This window comes from Arvicola amphibius, chromosome 3 (genome assembly GCF_903992535.2).
Source record: "Arvicola amphibius chromosome 3, mArvAmp1.2, whole genome shotgun sequence".
Classification (NCBI taxonomy): Eukaryota; Metazoa; Chordata; class Mammalia; order Rodentia; family Cricetidae; genus Arvicola; species Arvicola amphibius.
Window position 1 is genome coordinate 54,968,435 of NC_052049.1, and position 19,711 is coordinate 54,988,145.

Below are 19,711 nucleotides of genomic sequence, written 5' to 3' on the forward strand. Positions count from 1 at the left end.
CAGCGCTGTGAACCGTTATGAGTCTCTGCATTAACCACTGTCCACTACAGCCGAAGCCTCCCTGGTCAAGGGTGACAGCAGCCTTAGTCTATGGGCATAGACACAAATACTTAGAAGGCAGTTTTTCAATATGTCAACTCAGTAAATCGACAATAGGCTCCCCCACATAGAGCACATGAGCTCTGGAGCTTTCGGTCAGGTTTATGGTTCAAGGCATAAATTTCCTCCTGCGCAACAGACCTCAGACCCGATCAGAAAGCAATTGCTTACCCCACAACCATCGTGCCCTGCTGCATCAGTGGGAGCATTTTGCATGGCAGGTTGCTATTGAATCACACTGGGTTCACTACTATGCAAGACCACTGACGTCTTTTTTCCTCCAGAAGCCTGCATTGTGTCTGCCCAGTGCTGTGAGGGCTGATGGGCAGGACATTTTCCCGTTGGCTCTAGCTCTGCTTCTCTAAGAATCCTCCTTTAAGCGCAGCTTGATGCGAGTGGCTCCAGGAGTTGACGCAGTCATAATCGTTCACCCACTCTATGAATTCCTTCCCATGCATCTTCTCTCCAGATCGCTTCTGTTACTTGGGGTATTAGAGACATGACTGTATGGGAAAGCCCATGCCCGGGTGAAACTGCACAGAGCATATGGGAGAACCCTTGGAGTAGAGAGGACACTCAGGGTATCAGTGCATAGGGACAGTCAAAGAAAGGGATGTGAAGACATTCTGTTTGTGCCTAAGAAGGACAGGAAACCCTTCCATCTCCCACCCAGGGCACTAGCCTGTGTTTCACAGCATAAATGAATGCCCACAGCTCCACTTCTGAGGTGAGCTACAGAGTCAAGATGGCAGAGGTATAGAAAGTCACTATTACTTAAATTCCTTCAAGCATTGGTTTATGGTCCAAATTAGAAGGCTAATAGGGAAGTAAGTTACTAAATAAGTATAAATAAACAAAACCAAAACCTGATCCAGAAGTAAGGCAACTTGAGAACTACGACATGACTGGGAACACAAACCGGAAGGAGGCAAGGTGCTTTTTAGAGCCTCACGTGGGGTCCTAGCAACAACGGCATTTTCTGAACTAAGTTTTGCTCATTTTACCTGCCCTTGCATGTGTCATCCAGTGTGTGGTGTGACAGGTGATCCCGTCACACTGATGACATGCAGATGCCGTTACAATGAAGCAAAGGTCAGTTAGTGCTCCTCTCGGTCACCCCGTGTTCCAGGTAACACAGCCCACAGATGTGTCAGCCTCCAGCCCTGCTGTGGCTGCCCCCGTCCCCTCTGCCTGTCTGGCCTGCCTCAGTAAACATAGACGCTTCACGGATAGAGCATTGCTTCTCTCCTCAAACTAAGTTCTCTCTAGGGTGGAAGTAGATTGTTTACGCTAAGACCACCTGAAAGCATGAGAAACAAGCCTTCACTCTTTGCAAATAGATCATCTCATACATGTTGTTACAATGAAGAAACAATGAATAACACAGGAGCAGAGGGATGGGGGACCAGAAGGGACATAGGTCCACAGATCCCTCCTGGCATGACTGTGGTTACACCTAACCCTGTACTTTGAAGGCCATGTAGGAGCCTCAAGTCTGTCTGAACCTATGTCATCTTTTATTTTTCTTTTGTTTACTTCCCCAAGCCCCAAGCTCCCACTCTTATGAGCTTATCTGGGGGTGCACAAAAGTCAGAAGAGCTTGTCGGTCACTGGCTCATCTACCACAGCATTGCTGGAATGAGAAGCCTGGGTCTACAACCCATCCAAATGGAACGGTTGAACTCAGGGAAACATGAGGAGGAAGGGGGTCACTGTCTCCAAGGGACGGGTCCCACATCTGAACGACCTCAGAGGTCAATTGTCTTCGTTACTTTTCTGTGACTGTTGAAACATCCTGACAAGGGTGACTTATAGAAGAAAACATTTAAGTTGGGGACTCAAGGCTCCAGAAGGTTGGAGCCCATGACCATCACGGCAGGGAGCACAGCTTCAGGTGGGCGGGTGGGCGGGCGGGCGGGCAGGCCTGGCACTGGAGCAATAGCTGATTTACATCCTGATCCACAGCATGAGGTGGAGAGAGCTAACTATTAATGGCATGCACTTTTCAAATCTAAAAGCCCAGCCAGCTTCAAAGGTGGCTCTAGGGGCCCTGCCTGTCCATCCTCCAGTCACTAGAGGTAGAAGCAGACAGTCTCAGATTCGGGTACAGAGAGGGGAGCCTTCAAAGCAACCTGCCATTCCAGAGGGACTCTCTCAACTTTCGTTATTATTGCAAGAGAAAGAAGTGATGATCATGAAAGTCAAGGAAGAGTAAGAGGCTGGGGTTTGGATCGGGTTGTGGAGTTCTTATCCAGCATGCACAGCCCTCTGGGTTTAAGCTCCAGCATCACATAACCTGGGCGTGGTAGCGCGCGCGCGCGCGCGCGCACACACACACACACACACACACACACGTAACTGCAGCCCTTGGGGCAGGGAGGGGAGGGAAGAGGATCAGAAATCCAAGGTCATATTCTACATAGCAAAGTAGACGCCAGCCCGGAGTATAAGAGCCCCTATCTCAACAACTGACTAATTTTATAACTAATTAGAAAAACCAATGAGTGGCAGAATATGAGCTAAGGAAATCTTAAGTGCGGGGCTGGAGAAATGGCTCAGTAATTAAGAATATGTATCGCCCTTGTAGAGGCCCTTGGATCGAATCAAGTATCCCAAGTCTGGTGGTTCACAACTAATTGTATCTCCAGCTCCGAGGGGTCCAATGCTCTCTTCTGGCTCTCACATGCAAGACCCCCCCCCCCACACACACACATGTATACATGTAACTAAAATTAAAACACAGCATACCTTTAACACCTCGTGTCCAAGCTGAGAGTCACACAAGGGAGACTTAAAACAAGGCCCATTTCAGAGGTCACCAGACTGAAGTTGTGACTTCCTAGGGCCTGGGACCTTGGCTTCAGCTGTTAACCTGCCGGAGCCTTGGTGCAGGGGCTGCTTCTGGAATCTATAGTGTGACTGGCACTGTGACAGATTGATGGGAGGAGCTTTAGGGGGAAAGGGCTGTGATATCTGCTCACAGTTCCAGTCCATCACGGCTACCAGAGCAGGAAAGAGAGTGCCAGGCAGGAGCCAGAGGATGGCACACCCTTCAAGGCCTACGCCGAGTTAGGACATTTCACATTCAAACCATAAGACACAATAGGAACCCACTGTTGAGAGCAAATATGTCCACAAGGAGTTTTCTAGCTGAGTGTGAGCGTCTGTCGCCACATTTCCTCGACAGCCATTCTTTGTTGCTTGTTTTCTAATGCTCACCAGAGCGGAAATTAGCAGATATCTAGTGTCTAGGAAAAACATGCGGAAGGAGCGCTTGAGTTGAAAGGGTTTTTGGTCAACTTGTTTGTATTGTTTGGAGAAATATCTTGCTATGCAGCCTGGCTGGCCTTGAACTCACACTCCCCCTCTACCTCCCAGTGCTGGGGTAGGCCTAGGTGGTAATCAGCTTTTTTCCATATGCTGTTGGCCACCATTCTCATCTGCTCTCACATCTCACATCTCACATCTCTCATCCTCTCCAGCGTTCAGTGGATTGCTGCACGAGAAAACAACCCTCCAGAGTCCCTCAGTCCTGGGCTCTTCTGAAAGCCCCTGGAGGATAAGGACCAGGACATGTTCCACTCCATATGCTCCCCACCCCACCCCCTCTAAATAATGTGTTTGTGAACAGGCTGGTGAAATGACTCACCTCTGAAAAGTGCTTGGTGCATCAGCTCAATAAAGTGAGCTCAAGCCCAGAAACCCATGGTGAAAGCAGACTCACCAGGCACACCACGGCACATGAATGCATAAGTGCACACACACACACACACACAGCATGCATTTGCTGCACACATGTCATGCTATGTATGTCTTGCACACAATACACACAACAGGTAGATTAGATAGATGGATGGATGGATGGATGGATGGATGGATGGATGGATGGATGGATAGATGGATGGATGATAGATGATAGATAGATTATAGACAGATATATGATAGACAGATAGATGAAAGATAGAGAGATAGAGAGAGAGAGATGGATAGATGGATAGATAGATGATAGATGGATAGATAGATGATAGATAGATGATAGATAGATAGATAGATAGATAGATAGATAGATAGATAGATAGATAGATAGATGACAGACAAATAGGACAGATAGATAGAAGATAAATAGAAAGGTTTGTGGACTTGTAAAGACCCACAGCATCAAGTCCCCAAGAGGTTGCCAGTGTATGGCTCTTTGCATGTGATCCACTAGGGGGCAGCAATCCTCTAGAAATAGCCTTGTTCTCATTGCTCTTCAAGGTAATTTTTTAAATTGTGCAAACAAATTATTCCTTTTGGTCATTTCAGACAAGTTTACTTTGGAGTGAGCCTTGGAGCCTTTGGAGAGGTCCTTCCCTCTCCCCCTCTCCCTGTCCTCCCTAGCATGTTCCCTTCTACTCCAGGACCCCTTCTATACCACAGGCATCCTGGGAAAGCTCCTCCCCCGAGAGTAAGAAGAATGCGGTGTATGAAATTATTTCTCTAGACTCATCGCCATGAGCACAGAGCCATTCGTCTGTCCACTCTCATTCACTCATTCATTCTTTCCAGGCCCGCTGAGCAATCGGCTCTGGGGTGCACCAGGCACCACGCTAGGCCCTGCAGTGGCCAGAATGACACGTGACACCAAGGCTTTAGGCTAGGCCTCTGTTCAAGGAAAGCCTTCATCATCTCGTACTTAGTTACCTTAGGCTGGAAGCCTTCAAGCCTTGATCTCTGGCTCTCACAGACATAACCAACCCATGGCCCATGGGCCACACACACCACAAGATAGCTATAAATCAGTCCCACAGAAAAATGCAAATTTAAAACATTAAGAGTTCCTTGGTTTGTTTTTGCGTCAATATTTTTTTCTCTATATGTGTATGTTTTGTTTCTGGTGGGTTTTTGTTTATTTTTTACAATTTTTTATGTTTATGTGTGTGCACGTATGACTTGGTTGTGGAGTTCTCAGAAGTGAATTTTGTTGATGGCTCAGTGGTTAAGAGCACTTCTTGTCCTTGCTAAAGGTCCCAGGTTCAGTTCCTGGCATCCAAATGGTAATTCACAACTACCTATAACTCCAACACCTTTTTCTAGCCTCCAAGGGCACAGCATGCACATGCATATGGAATGTAGACAGACAAGCAACTGAACATCATTTTTTAAAGTTAGATATGAGTTGATCTATTGGAAGAACCTTTATTTGTTTAGCCATGAGTTTTTAGCTGAGTCTAAATGGAACCTCAGCCTAAAACTCCCTGCCCCAGACAGTGTGTTTCCAAGAAAAAGGAAACCAAGGCAGCATCTGATCCAGAAAAGATTGTTTGACACTAATGGAGAGAGAGAGAGAGAGAGAGAGAGAGAGAGAGAGAGAGAGAGAGAGAGAGAGAGAGAGAGAGAGAGACTAGGCCCCAGGGTGGGGGTGGGGGTACTGTTGACTTGAGCAAACATCTAAAACTTGGGAGATCACACAATGTCTCTTAAGAAAACTCAAAGTCAGCTGGAAATTCACGCAGATTTTGCTTAATCCAGACTTGTGAAATCTCAAATATCTCTCTCTCTCTCTCTCTCTCTCTCTCTCTCTCTCTCTCTCTCTCTCTCTCTCTCTCTCTCTCTCTCTCTCTCACACACACACACACACGCACACTCACTCATACACATATACACATACACACATAATTTCCAGCATCACTCTGAAAGAAAGACACTCACCCTCCAGACAGACTTTCCTCTGTGAGTAGTGACTTATGCCCACAACCCTAGGACTTGAGAGCTCGAGACAAAGACTGTGGGTTCCAGGCAGTGACCTATCTCTAAAAAAACAAACAAAAAGAAGTCAGGCAAAACACCTTCAAAGGGGTAAAGAAATTAGCAAGAATAGCTATTCTAGTTTCATTTCTGGTGCCGTGATAAAATTTCCTAACAAAAAAAGCTACTTAGGAAAGGGTGAGTTTGTTATAGAACACAGTTCCAGGGTACAGTCCATCACTGAGCAGAAGTCAGACAAGACAGGAAGCTGAAGTAGACAGTCATGCCCACAGGCAAGGGCAGAGAAAGAATGAAGGCTTACAGGCTTATTTGTGCTCAGCCCTCCACCCTATAGTTTACGGTCCCCTGCCTAGGGGATGGCACTGCCCACAGTGGGCTAGCTCCTCCCAAATAGCTGACATTTGCAATCAAATCAGTGGCCCATAGACATGCTCGCAGGCCACTTTGATAGGGAATCCTTCACAACTTGATGATTAAAACTTACCATCATGATAATTAGAAGTGAAATAAGTAAATGCAAACTAGAATAAGGGAGTAATACCAGTACTGGGTCTCACTCATTTTTACCCCTTCATTCAACCCCCACCCATGCACCACACACAGCCCCTGCCTGTGACCTTTTCGTTTTCCTCCTCCTCCTATTCTTCAGTACAGCCAGAAACGGAAGGCAGCCAGAGTCTGTTTTGCACACCCTGCACGAGTCGAGGGGTGGCAAGGTGGATTCGCCCATTCCTGCCCTCCCTGACGGAGCCACACTTGAGGGTTTCACCCCGTTCCTCTGCACACTGGCGAAAGCTGCCAGGAACATGCTCCGCAAACAGCCTGCTCGCACAGAAGTGTGTTTCCATTTCAGCGAGCACAGCTGTCATGCCTGCTGGCTGACTGAGGTCTGCTAGGCTCACCATGTGCCACCTGCCCAGAGGGCAGATGCAATTCACAGACACTCAGCTCGCCAAATCCGATCCCTTCTCAGCTCCGGGATCCCCACCCCCAACACCCAGAGCCTTCCCAACATTTGTCACCTGCTTTGTGGAAACCTAAAGTCACAGAGAACTCTCCCCTACCTGAAGCAGCCTGTCTTCGTCTCTTCCAAAGGTAGGTATCTTTCACTATACGCTTGATATGTGCCAAGCACACCTGAGGTGCTCGTTCTGTGTCAGTTCATTGAGTAGGGGCAAACCCCCTGTGAGATAGTCACTGTCACGTTCATCCCCATTTGACAGGCACCACAGAGGATTCATGACTTGCCCCAAGATTTTCAAGCTAGGCAGTCTCCCACCAGGGTCTGACTACGTCGCCCCTCTTCCCTAGATGGAGGCAGGATGGTTCATCACATCACTTAGCCTTTTCAGGTCCAGTCTTTGTGAGGCTGTACTGCAAGCCAAGGCCCCTCTCCTGACGACTGTGCTTATGGACACAACGCTTCGTGTGGAACTTCAGAAACTCAGCTGTCTCAGTCATGGACTCCAGCTAACACAGGGTGGCTTTGCCTTTGCACAATAGGCTTTTAAGGCTCTTTTCTATGGCTGGGCAATTTCCTGGTGTTCCTTGGGTCTCTGTTCCTCACATTCCATATGAAAGAATGTCCAACCTCTCAGCAATTAATGATAGGTTATCGAAACAGCAAACACTCCAAAGCCTCATGCTGGGGAGCCGTCTTCATTTGTTTCTGCACTGACGTTGTGCCTCTACCTTTAAGGAAGGGATAGCTAGCACCAGGACAGTGCTGAAAATGCCCACAGACTTTGACCTGATAATTCATCTGTTCGTATTTACTTTAAGAAGTTACTATATAGAAGGTACACATAGAAAAAGACTTACAACAAGCTTATCTGTGTGAGAAGGGGGAAAAAAAAGAGCCAGAGAAGGGGAGGGATTAAAAGTTCAGCAAAATAATAGGGCAGGTATAATTAAATATAAGCATCAACCAGCTTAACATATGAAGCAGGCTTGGGAGGTGGTCAGAGAGGACAAAGACAGCGTTATGGTGACAATCCATTGTGCGGCGATAGAGTGGGAATGCCTGAGGACTTCCTATTCCATCTTTAATTCATCTCTCTAAAAGACCACAGATCAACCAATCAGAATAAAAACAGCTCAGAGGAGAGAAAGAGACGGACATGCACAGAGATAGAGAAATGTAATATTTAAAATACGTAAAGAGACACATCCATCTATATCACAAAAACAGAAGGCAGCATCAAAGAGGATAGATAGGAACGGTTTTGGAGAATTAGGGTAGCCAAAAATAACGCATTCAACAGAAACTGTAGAAGATAAAACACAAGCATCCATTAATAACCAATAAACAACAACAACAAAAACTGGAAGAGACATTCAGTCTGAGCAGGGTCCGCAGGGCTACAATGGAGTCTCAGCATCTGCCTGCAGTCAGGCAGGCAGGGAGGTAGACGTGAGGACCCAAGGAAACTGCCTCCCGATGGTCATGCTGCCCCTATGGTGGTTAAACATCCTCGAAGCTACAGCCAGCTTCCTCCTATGGTGTCAGGAACTAATCGCCAGGCGTTTCCCTAATTGCAGCACACACATCCTAACAAAGGGCTCTGCACTCTAAAAAGACCACGAGAGAATCATGATATGATTTGTGTTATGGTTTTAACTCCCACCTCAGGAGCTTTATAAGAGGATCATGGACTTAGAAGAGTGATCTGGTCCAACACAGTTCGAAAGGGGGAAGGGGTCACCTTGCCACCATCTAGTAAATATTTATAGAAATCTCCTTAAGATCCACATTGCAGAACACAGTGGGCTGCTAAAACCTCTTTGGATCATCTCCTCCGATCTCTGGAGTGTATTATTTATTGCTTTGCTAAATAAAATTCTGCTTATACAGTTTCTTAGCAGAATATTTTCTTTCAAGAAGACAAGAGCCAAGGAAACCTTCCCCCAGGTAACAAATCCAGAAGGCCGATACCATCCTGATGGGCACTCACTCACAAATGGGGAACAGTTTCCAGAACAGAGTTCACTGGGCCAGGCAAAGTCAAGTGTCCAACTGTGCCTGGACAGGAGCCCTTTGAGTTCCACAGGGAAAGGGCACCACCTCCTCCTCTGACCACCCTGGTGTGTGGCTTCCAAAATGAAAGTAAAGGGTGCAATGAGGGATTGGGCCACACTTTTGGACTGAATACCTGTTCGAAGTGGGCTGTATGTCACCAGCAGGAGACATACCAGCAGTTCCAAACTGCCCACCCTCCAGACCTACATCTGACAGCGCTGTGTTCAGCATTTATTAAACTTTTTATCTGATCCCCCAAAGAGACTCTCGAGTACATCAGCTCTCTGTGTCTAAAGTACAGCCCCCTTGAACACTGCGGCCTCTGTATCCCTGTCTTAGCCTTTCCATAGCCAACATCTATCTGTATTATTGCGCGAGGGGCACTGTGTGGTGTCAGAAGTACTGGCTGTCATTAAGACTGGATAAGAAAGAGAGGGGCGTGGGTCTCTGTGCCTCTGAGAAGCCCCGAGGCATGGCTTTAGCTATGATGAGAAAAACCAACAGCTCGATTCCTGGCATGTCTCCAGGGACCTGGAATGACGTGTGTCTGGGCACATCTTGCAGAGCTGGCCCAAGAACCCGCTGGCACCGGAAGAGTGAAGAAGAGAGTCCTGAGTTTGTTCAGCCAGCTGGCAACATCCCAGCCCTACCTCTCAACCATCTGGGAAATGGAATAAGACCTCTGCTTGCTACCAGGCTCCAGGGATTTACTCATGCAGCCCCCACATCCTCAGACGAGGCTGCTGGGGTTCAAACTATTGCCTGGCCTCTTTTGCCCTAAGCAGCAGAAGTGATCCACGAATCAACACTTCTTCTAGCTGCGGTGGGCTATCCTTACATGTCATTTCTGCTCCCGATCCCCAGTCTCCAACCGAAGGGAGGCTTCCTGCAGGCTCACACTCCAGGCTGCCCTGGGCCAGCCTGCTCTCTGAGCCAAGGGTCTAACTTCAAATTCAGTGGCCCCAGACTGGGGCTGTGTGCCTATTAGTGTGGGTGCCTCCCCTCGCTCGAAGGTGTCAATTGGTTCTCAGCCAGGTGGCCTTAGAATGCACGTTCTGACTAGAGGTGGGGGAGCAGAGCTTCTGCATCCCCAGCATGCTTCCCAACCATGCAGATGTCACTGGTCCAAGGGGAAAGTGCTAGACAAGACAGCAGGAGGAAATCTTAGCCTCAAACGCATCCACATGGAAACCTGGGCTCCTGGCCTAGCTGCTGGCCTGGAGCCATGTGTGCTGTTCTCCCTCGCTGCTCAGAGCTGCTCAGAAATGGACCAGGAATCCAGGTCACTTGAACTGCCCGTCTTTCTTCGTGGCACACTGGCACACAGCCTGAGAGACTAGGTGGCATTTGGCTGGGTATCCAAGCCAGACCTCGTAGTTCGTCGTTAGCTAGGGCTCTGGGATCTGTGGATAAGCACAGCCCAGTCTGGGAATGCACCTGAAAAACATCACTGTCCTCTCCCTGTGGCTGCTCTGTGCCTTCCCTCCCTCCAGCAGGGGCCAGCCAAGCCTCAGGGTGGATGCCTTCTTGGTTAATTGCTTTCTTCCTGGCAGGGCCTCTAAGCTCCTGGAATCTGCCTCTTGTCAGAGGCCGGGTCTCAGCTGACCATCCGTTGACCACTGAGTGCAGGCTGCAGCCAATCACAGGCACTCGTTCTTCCTTCAACGCCACCCTTCTTTTTCCTCTGTAATTATCGCGCTCGGACGGACACAGCCCATTTTAGAGAAGCGGTGAAAACCGGCTGAAAGAGCGGATCCTGTAATCCTAGCCTTCAGAACCAGACTCGTCCTGTTATAATGCACAGTTGTGGTTTGTACAAGTCTACATCGGTTCCGCGACTCCTAACAGCTAGTGCTGCAGCCAGCCATGGCTGTTGGCGTGGTGCACGCTTGTTACCTTTGGTACTGGACTCTGTGCTTTCACCGGCTTTTCTCCCAACATTCCCAGGATCCCGCCTTGGATCAACCCATCCTGCCCTGGTTTCTTCACCTTTTCTGTGCTGTTATAAGGTGCGAATTCAGATACACAAACCCATCAAAGCTCTACTTGCTCAAAATGTTGGCCATCCACAGAAGCTTGTTTCAAGTGGCCCTGTCTAGGAGTCATGCACACGGGTTTTCAAGTGAATGAGGCAGACACAAATTCTCCTTTGTAGAATTGTCTCTGAAGTTTGTGCCCCCAACGAAGGCCAGAGGTAATGCAGGGATGGGACCAGTTCCCCATCTATATGAGAATTCCTTCCATTGAGAAATGTAAAAATTGTCTGAGTCCCGACGACAAACCAAAGGATGATTCCACCAGAGTCCGCTGTGGGGAACCAGTGAGTCTTTTAGGCTTAATTACAGAGCACAGGTGACATGACCAGCCACACTAGAAGCTCTGTGTCAAGCATGGATGACAGCTCTGTCATGGCTGCACACACAAAGCTTCTCCTGTTAGCCTTCCCAACCTCTAGAACCTCACCAGATTCCCATCTCCGCACCCCACATGACCAGTATAATGTATTCAAATGGCTGAGAGCAGCAACCACTCAGGAGAGATCCAGTGAGCTCCCCACTCCTCCTTCTACCCCGGAATGCCAACAATCAACAGCCCCAACTGTGATGCCTTCCCAAGTCCGGCCCAGCAGCTGTTTGGCTTGGAGGATAGCTTTCTATTGTGCTTGATGGCAAGGCTCCCTCCCTAGCAATTAGTGAGTGCCACCACCTCCTCTGTGTTCAGTTGCTAATACCCAAAAATCCTAGAAAGTGGCTCCCAGGGCTGAGAGAGTTTTACTGATGTACACTTCACAATTAAATGAGGTTAGGAGGAAATGAGCTGACAAGATGTTATGCAGGACACACCACCGTCGTTGCTAGGGCAAAGCGGGTGCGCACAGTATTATAGCTTGGATAAGAAGCATCCACTGTGGGCTTGTGAGTTAATGCTCTGTCTCCAACCGGTGGTGCTGTTTTGGGAGGCTCTGGAATATCAGGAAGTGAGGCATGGCTGGAGGAAGTCACAGGGACCTGCCTTTGAAAGGAATACCTGGTGCCTGCATGTCCTTACTCAATCTCTCCCTGCCTCTCCTCCGCCCTACCCCTCACAAAGAGAATGACCTTTGCCACTTGTTCCTGCTTCCATGATGTGTTTCCTTACCGTGGGACCCGACTGAACAGAACCATGATGGACCTCCAAAGCCATGGGCTAAAATAAATCTTTCTTCATTTTAATCACTGTGCCGGTCATTCTGTCACAGTGGTGTAGGAGGGTCTTCTTTCTGTGTCCTTCTGTGTGTTGCTTTCATTGGTCAAATAAAGAAACTGCTTTGGCTTTTTGATAGAGTAGAATTTAGATAGGTGGAGTAGACCGAACAGAATTGCTGGGAGAAAGAAAGCAGAGTCAGGCAGATGCCATGGCTCTCCTCTCCGAGATGGATGCTGCTTAGATTCATGCCGGTAAGCCACAGTCAAGTGGAGATACACATTAATGGAGATGGGTTAAACTAATATGTGAGAGTTAGCCAATAAGAGGCTAGATATAATGGGCCAGGCAATGTTTAAATGAATATAGTTTTGTGTTGTTATTTCAGAGTATAAGCTAGCCAGGTGGCCGGGAGCCGGACGGTGGGAAGCCGCCCGCCGCTCCTTTCACAACAGTGGTGAACAAGTGGACACACAATATACAGGTTAACTACGACCCAGGTCTAGCTCAGTCTCCACCCAAGCACAAGTGGACACACAATATACAGGTAAACTACGACCCTGGTCTAGCTCAGTCTCCACCCAAGCACAAGTGGACACACAATATACAGGTTAACTACGACCCTGGTCTAGCTCAGTCTCCACCCAAGCACAAGTGGACACACAATATACAGGTTAACTACGACCCAGGTCTAGCTCAGTCTCCACCCAAGCGTCCAACCGTATCCTGAAACCCAGTCCTCTGGGTGGATAGGAATGTCCTCTGTCTCCTCATTTTAATTTATAATCTGAAACTATAAGCCACCAGCTAAATCTCTTTCTAATTTCAGTTTGCAGTATATACTGCTGACTGTGAAATCACATTGCCATGACCTGCTATAGTCTGTATCTTCAAGCGCACCGAGCAACTAAATGAAGGACTTGTCCTTTCTCATGGTGCTAGAATTTGACATTTAGACAGTACACAGCACAAGTTTGCTGAAGGAAAGAGTCTTAAGAGGGACGGGGGGCGGGGGCGGGATTCAGTGGAAAAAGTGGTGGTCATACAAGCGTGAAGATAGGAGTTCGGATCCAGGCATGGTAACTGACTGTACTCCTAGCCCTGGGGAGACAGAGGCGGGGCATTCCTCAGGGCAAGCTGGTTAGCTAGAGCAACCAGACTTGGTAAGTCCTGAGCTCCAGAGAGAGACCCTGCCTTAGTAAATACAGACGAAGTGACAGTGGGAAACACTTGGTGCCACCCTCTGCCTGCTCCATGCACGTGCACACGTGTGCTCCTTCATACTCAAACATGAACGCATGCACACACAGCACACAGAAATGAAAGAGAATCCCTGAGTTCACTGCATGAAGGACACTTTTTTCATTTCATTCTACAATTTACCTCCTCTGAGGTCTAATGACAATATGGTGACATTTGGTAAGGCTGATTTCAATCCCAGACATATCTATGAATGCTGGCCAGAGTATTCAAACTCTATCTGCAGAGGCAGGGTGCAGTTACCCTCTGCAGCAAGGACATTCAGAGCTCTTGTGTGGCTTTTTTTGAGACTGGATCTCACTCTTCGGGCCTCTGCCTCCATCCTCCAGGAACTGCTATCGTGAGCATCCACCACCCCAGCCTGCGAGCTCCCTTCTGTGATTGCAGTACATCTTTAGTGAGATTTCAGCCACTGATAACAGCGGGGACACTTACAGAAAGAAAAGCCTGTGGGAACTCTTGCAGAATTGGTTACAAAGTCGTTGAAAGGGATGGAAGGCATTGGCTCCACACACATGTGAAAGAAATCAGCACCTGCTTCATCTGGGAAACTCATGCAAGGGAGGCTGGGAGGAAGGGAGAATGTGGGGCCCGGCTGTGCCGGCTTTGCTACAGCAGTCCGGTCCAAGTCCTCCTCCTCTTAGCTTCTCTGGCCCTGCATCTTGTCTCTGTCCTCCTTGGAGAAAAGCAAGCTACACACACCTTTCTAAATCCTAAAACCAGGCCTTCCTGTCAGAGTTACAGCCAGACAGTTTCTACTCCCTCCTGCACTGACGACTTTACCTGGGCCTGTGTCTGGAACATTGCTAGGTTCTGGAGACGGAATGCAAGTGAAAATTAATTTTCTGTCCCTGTTCATTACTGAAAAGAAAGTTGGACAGGCCCATTAATCCAGAGCACCAAGGCAAACCAGAAGTTCCATTATGAATGGCCCGTGCCCTTCTCTAGGAACTGCGTCTGTCTCTCCACACCCCACCATCTTCTGTGGGTAAGGCAGAGGCTGGAAGCCAGCATCTACTTCTCTTCCTCATAGTGGGCCAAGGCTCAGTAACAGAGTCCATAAATAGGCACCTTACCTTTCCAGAGCCTGACAAGTCACTCCAGTGGCCCCAAGGTGGCTAGGACTAGCTGTCACCCCATGCCACACTTCCATAGGCCAGGGGCAGAGTTTGCTATACCCTAGAAGCACCTAGTCCACTCCCAGCTCTGGTCTCGTGGAACTGTGGAGCACTTCGGTACAATGAGCAAGCTTACTACCAAAATCTCAGTAAAAGAGAAGACTGGGTTAGGGAGCTGCGTAGGCCAGGACTGGAGTGCAAGGCAGGGGTTCAGTGGGTCCTCTCTGTCCCTTCCTTATGTGAGCACAGATGCAGACACAGCCTCCCTGAGCCTGTTCCGTTTGTAGAACAGGTGTCTACCTCAGAGTGCATGCGGGTTCCGGTGAAGCGATCAGCTTGGTGTCTAGTACCTAGCCCAGACTAAGAACCCAGGGACTGATGGCATAAGGTGCCAGACTCACAAAATGAGAGAAAGGATGGATCCTTACTGGTAATTGCCTAAGCCAACTGACTTCCCAGTGTCGACCACCCTATTTTCTTCTTTCCAGAGTTTCCTCTCATGTGCCTTGTACAAACCTCCATCATCCTGTTGATTTTATGACACTGGGCCTTGAATCCTGAGCCCAGCCCACCCTGGACAAGAGCTCTGCTATTGAGATCAATAACGAGTTCCACTTTTAGTTTTTTATTTGTTTGCAGTACCGGTGGTACTTCTGTATTCATAAAGTCGAGGATGTATTAGTTTTCCTAACACTGGTGTTAGAAACAAAACCAAAGTCACTAACACATACCAGCGGCCTACAATAGAAACTTATTCTCTCACAGTTCTTGAGACTGAGGTCTGAAATAAAGTTGTTACCAAGGCTGCTCACCCTATGGAGATTCTGAGGACAATCAATCCATTTCTTGCCCCTCAAAGCTTCTAGTGGCCGTCGGCGTTCCTCGACTTGTGGTCCCATCCTCTAAGCTCTGCCCACCCATCAAATTGTCTTGTCTTCTGTGTCTATTTTTTCCACTGTTTCTCATATACGGAATCTTGTCACCACCAAAAAATGCAGAAACATGTTCCTGCTCAAACCTTTCACTACCCTTCTAAACAGCTGTGGTTCCAGGCTTGTATATATACATGTTTGGACGCTTCCTGTTTCCACCACTTCAGACATCTACAAAATGCCAGGGACTGAGGGATAACAAACAGTAGAGATGACTTTCAGCCATTCTGGAGATCACGGCACTGGCAGATGGGGCCTCAGCTGGGCTATAGCTGAGGTGACAGGGTGTGGAGATGCAGAGGGGATGGGATGTGCAGAAGAGAAGCAGATTCATCGCCAGGTCGAGAGAAGGACATGCAGTGGGCAAGGCGGGGAGGGGAATGTGTAGATGAAGTCATCATTATCTGAAGTAAGGGGTGAGAAATAGAGGAAGAAGTAAATAGAGGGTCAGACACAATCATTTTTATTTTCTTCTTTCTTTCTTTCGTTCGTTCTTTCTTTCTTTCTTCTTCCTTCCTTTTTCCTTCCTTCCTCCCTCCCTTTCTTTCTTTCTTTCTTTCTTTCTTTCTTTTTTTCTTCCTTCTTCCCTTTCTTTCTCTCTCTCTTTCTTTCTTTCTTTTTTTCTTTCTTTCTTTGTTTCTTTCTTTCTTTTTTTTTTTCTTTCTTTCTTTCTTTGTTTCTTTCTTTCTGTCTGTCTGTCTGTCTTTTTTTCTTTTGAGACAGAGTTTCTCTGTGTAGCTCTAGCTGTCCTGGAACTAGCCCTGTAGACCAGCTGGCCTCAAACTCACAGCAATCCGCCTGCCTCTCTGCCTCCTGAGTGCTGGGATTAAAGGTATGCACCACCACTGTCCAATGAAGTCATTTTTAAAGGATAGTTTTCATTTATTCTTTGACAACTTCACACCTGTATATAATATTTCTTGTTCATGTGACCCTGATGCCTCCCTCCCACTCGCCCTGGGCCTCTCTCCCACTGCATCCATCACCTTCCCATCTTTTTGCCTTTAAAAAAATTTTCATTGAGCCCAGTTAGTGCAAGTGTGTGTGTGCTTGTGCTTGAGTGTAGACCCATTCCCCAGCGTGGGCAACTTTCCAGTAGCCCAGTCCCTCCTCCTCAGCAGCCATCAACTGCCAATAGTTCCTCAGCTAGGGGCGGGGCTTCACAAACCCCTTCCCCATTGGTTTCTGGAATGTTGACTAGCTTGATATTGGAGCATGTAAGTTTTATTACAACAATTAAGTTTTATGCCAGAGAATTGTAATCTCCCCTGGGGACATTAAGTCAGGATGCTCGGGCCAGATAACCACGACAACAATGTATCATGTAATACAAGATGAGTGTCAGCCTCTCCCTGCCCAACTGACCTACACTCACCCCTTACTGAGTTATTTATTTAACAACTGCATTGTATTTTATTGCCAGGCCTTCACAAGTGATACGCTGGAGAGATATGTAAAGCCTAAACTCTGAAAGATACATTTTCCTCCAACATTTTGAGATGTGTTGCTTCAAAACGTGTTTGGTACATACCACCTTCCAGTATCAAACTCAGGGCTGGAAACATAGCTTAGCAGTTAAGAGCATTGCTTGCTCTTCCAGGGGAGCCGAGTTCAGTCCCCTGCTGCTGTGGGACAATGGTTTTACCCTGTAAAGATTTGTTTCTTCTACTCGTTTAATAAAATGCTGATTGGCCAGTAGCCAGGCAGGAAGTACAGGCAGGGTGACCAGGCAGAAAGTAGAGGAGGGACAATGAAAACAGGAGAATTCTGGGAAGAGGAAAGACTCAGTCTGCAGTTGTCACCCAGACACAGAGGACACAGATGAGAATGTCTCACTGATGAAAAGTACCAAGCCACATGGCTAACACAGACAAGAATTATGGGTTAAGATGTAAGAATTAATTAATGAGAAGCCTGAGCTGATAGGCCAACCAGTTTATAAATAATGTAGGCCTCAGTGTGTTTCACTGGGACTGAATGACTGTGGGACTAGGGGTACAGAAAGCTGTCAACAACTAGTATCTATGTCTATCGGATAAGAGCCATCTGTAACTGCAGCTACAGGGCATCCGGCACCCTCTCTTAGCCTCCATAAGCACTGCACTCATGTGAACATACACACACAATTTGAAAAATAAAAATAAATCTTAAAAAAGTTAAAAATAGGGGCTAGAGAAATGGCTCAGCACTTAAAAATATTTAGTATTCTTACAGAGGACCCAGGATCAGTTCCTGGTACCCACACGGTAGCTCACAACTATCTGAACTCCAGCTCTAGAGGAGCTGATGTTCTCTTTGTATACATGTGGTGCATAGACATATATGCAGGCAAAACACCCATACGCAGATAAAAATAAAAAACTTTTAAAAAATAATATATATATATATAATGTTACAGCTTAAACATTCATTTGTTACAGCAGATAGTTTTAAATAGACAAAATTAAAAGTAAATCATTAAAATACAAATTAGTTATCTAACTGTCTTATTTGTTAATCAAAAGTTATACATTTTAATCTGGCTAAAATTTTCAAGATAGATAGATATAGATGATATAGATATAGAGATAGAGATAGAGATAGAGTTGTTGCTGTTTTAAAACAGGGTTTTGCTGTGTAGCCTTGGCTGTCCTTGAACTCCTTCTGTAACCAGCTGGCCTAGAACTCAGAGATCTGCCTGCCTCTGCCTCTTACCTCCCGAGTGCTGGAGCTAAAGGCGTGTGCCATAGGCCTGACTTCAATTTTTATTTTTAAATAAAAGCTTTAATTCATGAGAAAAAAAGTTTTCAAAGAATGTCAAAATCACCTCAATTCCAATAACAAGACGCTGTCCTGAAAGTTGGGACACACTGGTATTACACACATCATGGGGACAAAAGTAAATTGTAAGCATCTTTATCATTGTCCTCATTTCCAGCTCTGGTAAGCCGTGTCAGTGTTGAGAATATTTGCTGCCCACGCAGCGCGGGAGGATGGAGCTTCTCTGGCTCATTACATCAATCTGAAGTGTGACTAGGGGTCCCCTTCTCATGGGAGGAGCACCCTCTTGCCCTCAAGAGTGGCTGTGTCTGGCTGGAGAAATGGCTCTGTGGTTAAGAGCACTGACTGTTCTTCTAGAGGACCCGGGTTCAATTCCCAGCACCCACATGGCAGCTCACAACTGTCTGAAGATCCAGTTGCAGGGGACCTGACATCTTCACACTAATGCACATAAAATAAAGTTAAATAAACCATAAAAATATTTTTAAAAAATGAATGGCTGTGTCACTTGTCTTGACCAAAGCAGAAGATAACAGAACTAATCCTAAGTGAAAGCATTAAGAGTCACCATGTGGCAGGGCCATCTTCTTCCTCCCTTTTAGAGGGAGGGGACACCCTTAGCTTTAGTCCTGGAGCAAGAGGACTTGGGTCAGAGAAGCAGACAACCATGACTGATGAGAATGTGAACAAAACCAGCTTTGGTGAATCACTGGGATTTTTGGAGCTCTTGTTACCACGGATTAATTCAACCTACACTGACTGATACATCCACCTGCCAGTTTCTTTTCTTGTCTGAAAAACCTTTTGTGCAGTGGAATGTTTGCTTGAGTTTTAACTTGTGTAGATGGGATGGCGGAGGGCCACTTCCCGCCACCTGGCTAGCTTTACCCAAAATAATTACAAGGAAACTGTATTTTTTTAAACACTGTCTGGCCCATTAGTTTTAACCTCTTATTGGTTAATTTTTACATCTTGTTTTAACCCATATTTAGTAATCTGTAGCACCACGAGGGGTGGCTTACCAGGAGAGATCCTAACCTGCATCTGTCTCGGAGAGGAGAGGCATGGCATCTGCCTAAAGTGTCTGTCTGACTCTGCTTTCTTTCTCCTACAATTCTGTTCTGTCTACTCCGCCTACCTAATTTTCTGTCCTAATAAAGGGCCAAGACAGTTTCTTTATTAACTAATAAAAGTAACACATAGACAGATGACCCTCCTCCATCAAACTTGTACCTTTTATATTTAAATTACACACTCATGCACACACACGCACACACATGCACACACAAGCAGTCATGTACACAATCATATGGGCATGCACACATACTCATATGAGCATGCACACACATGTGCACACGCGTATGCATGTACATACTCACATGAGCATGCACATACAAGCACACACACATACATGACCACATATACAAATGCACATACACACTCACATGCTTATGCAGCCTCCTGAAGGTCTTAGGTGTGAACCACCATAACTAGCTATAATCTCATTTTAATTGATTTCTACATGTCAACAAGACAGACTAGAGATAACTCAGAGGGTAAACAGCCTACCTTGCAAGCATGAGGAAGGAAAA